This window comes from Piliocolobus tephrosceles, chromosome 5 (assembly GCF_002776525.5).
Source record: "Piliocolobus tephrosceles isolate RC106 chromosome 5, ASM277652v3, whole genome shotgun sequence".
Classification (NCBI taxonomy): domain Eukaryota; kingdom Metazoa; phylum Chordata; class Mammalia; order Primates; family Cercopithecidae; genus Piliocolobus; species Piliocolobus tephrosceles.
The window spans coordinates 140,029,329-140,033,454 of NC_045438.1; the positions used below are offsets into that span (position 1 = coordinate 140,029,329).

Consider the following 4,126-nt stretch of genomic DNA (forward strand, 5'->3'; position numbering starts at 1 on the left):
GTAGGGCAAGCGTGACAAACGCATGCAAAGAATGAGAAAGGAGAACGAAGAAAATGGACATCTGGAGGAGCCGGGAGTCGAACCCGGGACCTCGTACATGCGAAGCACACGCTCTACCACCGAGCTACACCCCCTGCCCACGATGAACTCCTCTTGGCTAATATATAAAATACCACTTTGTTTTCAGTTTGTTGGTTTCATTTTCTGTTGGTTGGAGAAGGATCGCTGGATTAAATTCCACTAATTTCGTGAAATCACTGAACTGGATACTGTTTGGCAGCTAACAGTATCCTAATACATTTATAATAGTATACTAAGACACTAAGGTTATAGTCCAAATGACACAGTTTCTTATCCTTGGACTTTCCCATTCCTGTTAGCCTGCTCCAAGCTCCATTCACAAGCAAACTGCATGAAAGCTACTTTCCTCCATCAGCAAAAAGCACAGACTTCCAACATTGAGGACTGTTCGGTCATGGAGAAGGATCCCTGATTTTAGTCTAGACCTTTAATCCAGAGCTCTTCCAACTGAGCTGTGTTTGCCACACTTCTACTTTCTCCCGCAATACTGACTCAAATGAAGTGCTGCTCAGTCCAGAGGCAGCCTTCGGCGAGTTGAATTCACACTGTATTTGTTGGAAGCTGTGACAACATCCATTTTCCAGTTGACTATCAATCATCGTTAATGCATCACGAGCTCTGAGATTGTCCTCAATTTTGGTTCCACACCTCCATCTCTAACCCTCCCCTAAGAACTATGTTCACGAAGGATTTAAAAAAAAAAAAAAAAAACCTGCAAAATTTTATTAACTTTAATCAATTGACGATTTTCCAGACTAGAGAAATAAACAGGGCAACAACAAAAGCAGAACAGCGAAGCAAGGATGGGCGACTGAGCAAAGCTATCACAACAGGAAAGTCTGCTATACATATAGATGTTTGAAAGAATAAAGCCGGAGAGTCCTGGGAATGTTCAGAGCGCCATCAATGAATGAAAAAATGCAAGGAAGTCCTGGATAGCACAGAGTTAATAGAATTGGACTGGCCGGCAGGGGAAGAGCATAGTTAATAGCTGTTCTGTCCCTGGGATGCTTTTTATCAATTCCATAACGAGTCCGAAAAAAAAAAAAAAAAAAAAAAAAAAAAAAGAGTGGTGTGTATCACAGACAGGCACAGTTCTAGGAACCTGGAACACCTGTTAGTGGATGCAGAAGCTCTGGATTGGAAGACCGCACAGAAGGAAGAAGGAGGAGAGGGAAAAAATCCTCTCCATCACTTGAATTTATCTGAAAGCCAAATGTTCTCCATCACAGTGAATGAACATGATTTTGTCTTCAAAATTAAAGCACGTTGGTGGTGGGACTTTCCTTACTTTTGTTTCTTTTTTCAAGCTCCTTCACCAGATACAAGAGCCCTTATTCAAATTCATGTGTTCTATTCCAGCTATGTGATAAAGGTTTATAAATAGTCTGTGTCCTAGGCATTCGATTTGTTATCCGAAGTGTTTTTCCTGGGATGACTGGAAAACCATCCTAATTTTCCCCACTGCTGGTGTCTTTAGGATAACACCCAAATAATTCCCACTGCTAGTGTCTTCAGGATTAGCTATTATGGCAAAAAAAAAAAAAAAAAAAAAAAAGTCCATGACATTCTTTTTTTTCTTCTTCGTTTCTCTTCGTTCTCGTAAGTAACATTGTAGAAAGAAAGAATAGGTGAAAAGCTGGTTAGTACTATTGCATTCGTGATGTTGAATAGGCATTTTTTTCTTTTGTTTCTTCTTTCTGCTATCACAGAAATTATGCTTAATTTCTGTGTGAGCCGGTGGGGAAAAAAGGGAACTGAAGGCATAAAGTAGGAGAGAGGCTTCCGCATTGCGTTACTGAAAGTATGTGTGGTATAAAAGTACTTGGGGAAATCGAATAAACAAAACCATGGAACTGCTGAGCATTGAACCCTGGACCTCATACACGCAAAGCATGTGCTCTACCACTGAGCTATATGCTCAAAAGATGAGCAAGACCTTTTAAATTTTTGATGAGTTCAAATTACTACATTTTACGCTTTTGTTGTCGTATCTACAAAATCTTTGCCTAACCTAGGGTCACAAAGACGTTTTCTTCTAGAAGTTGTATAGTTTTATGTTTTACACTTAGGCCTACGATTCAATTTTAGTAGATGCTTTAGGCTTTATAGTATGCATTTAAAAAAATTACACTATAACTTCAAGTGGTATTATATTACTTCATGTATAGATAAGGTAGATAAGGACTTTACACCACTATATGTTCATTTCTTCTCTACCGGAGTTTGCGCTAATGTTAACAACATAACCTCTCCATATGTTATAACTCCACAACATATTGTTACTATTTGTATTCTAAACAATTATTTTTAAACAGATTTAAATAATAGCACAAAAATTCTTGTATTTACTACATCCTTATAATTCCCAGTGCTCTTCATTTATTTGTGTAGATGCACATTTCTTTGTGTAAATTCATTGTTTATGTTGGGGAGTGTCATTGAGACACATGGTACAGATATCGGTCTCATGTAGACAAATGTAATATGGGTGTGCAGTAGAGAAAGGTGAATCTAGAAGAACTCCTGAGTTTTCTAATTTACACCAGAAAAAATTTTAAAAGTCTTCAGTTGTATGAATGTGAAATATTTTTCAAGGAGGTATATTCCCTGAACTTTTTCTATCTCCAGAAAAAGCTTAATACATTAGGCTATATAGACTTTTATATTCAGTGGAATTCCTTTACTAATGTGACTCTAGGGACTATTAAAATTTTACATAAAAATAGAAAAGAATTTTCTGAAGACAAAAGGGAACTAAACTTCTAAGACTTTAGTTAGTGTACTATTATTATAATCCCAATAAAATTTTCCCTTCTCACTATTCCTATTCAACTAATAATTTTTACAGCAAAAAAAAAAAAAATTTTTTTTTACATTACACATCTAGTATCCTGATGTAATACGGTTGTATTTTGGCAGTTCTTTTTGGTATTGTCTTTCCTAAATTTAAGTCCTAAATTTTGAATAATAAAACTTTTATGATGTTTCTTACATTAAAACTAGCTCCGAGTTTCCCAGTCAGCTTCTGATCCACAATAAAGACTTGTTCTAGCTCTTAATGAAAAGAGGAATACTGAAAATAATTAGCAGTGATACGTTCCACACTTTAATTAGGTCAAAACAATTGTGACAATGGTTTGTGACAAATTCCACAACGTGAAAAACAAAGGAAAACAAAGCTCTATCAGTTCAAAAGAAAGAAACTTATTCACCCTAGGTTAATTATGTACAAGTAAAATAATATTCATACAAACATATTTCAGCAATTGTCTACCCTTTTCAGGTTGGACTGGGAATGTCCTAGAAGCAGATGCATTGTCATTTAGTCTGCAGTTCAGTAACCTTTCTCGTGGTATAGCGATGAAAGGAGATCCAGTTTAGTGATTTCAGAAATAGTGGGATTTATCTCAGTGGATTTTCTCCCGCCAACCATTATGTTTTGAAAATTAGAAATACTGGTCGGGCGCGGTGGCTCAAGCCTGTAATCCCAGCACTTTGGGAGGCCGAGACGGGCGGATCACGAGGTCAGGAGATCGAGACCATCCTGGCTAACCCGGTGAAACCCCGTCTCTACTAAAAATACTAAAAATACAAAAACCTAGCCGGGCGAGGTGGCGGGCGCCTGTAGTCCCAGCTACTCGGGAGGCTGAGGCAGGAGAATGGCGTGAACCCAGGAGGCGGAGCTTGCAGTGAGTTGAGATCTGGCCACTGCACTCCAGCCTGGCGACAGAGCGACGAGACTCCGTCTCAAAAAAAAAAAAAAAAAGAAAAGAAAAGAAAAGAAAATTAGAAATACTGACACTGATATATCAAGATGTATGTGCAAGAGGGCTTGGCTATCACGAGAGTGTTGCTCGGTGGTAGAAAGCATACTTAACATGTGTGCTGTCTTGGTTTCATTTCCTGAAAATGTCGCTGTTCTTCAGCTACTCACCAACAACCACCCCTTCTTTTCTCATACACTTTACTCGCATACATGATCCAAAGGACTCCCTTTAGGGCTACTCCATTTGTTTTTTTTTTTTTTTTTTTTTTTTTTTTT

General features: G+C 37.9%; 1 non-coding gene across 1 annotated transcript; it reads right to left on the bottom strand.

The window, feature by feature from the left end:
* Positions 1-62: 62 nt before the first annotated feature.
* TRNAA-CGC lies at positions 63-134 on the bottom strand. Its single transcript has one exon. It is a non-coding gene; the product is annotated as a tRNA-Ala (tRNA).
* Between the last annotated feature and the right edge of the window lie 3,992 nt (positions 135-4,126).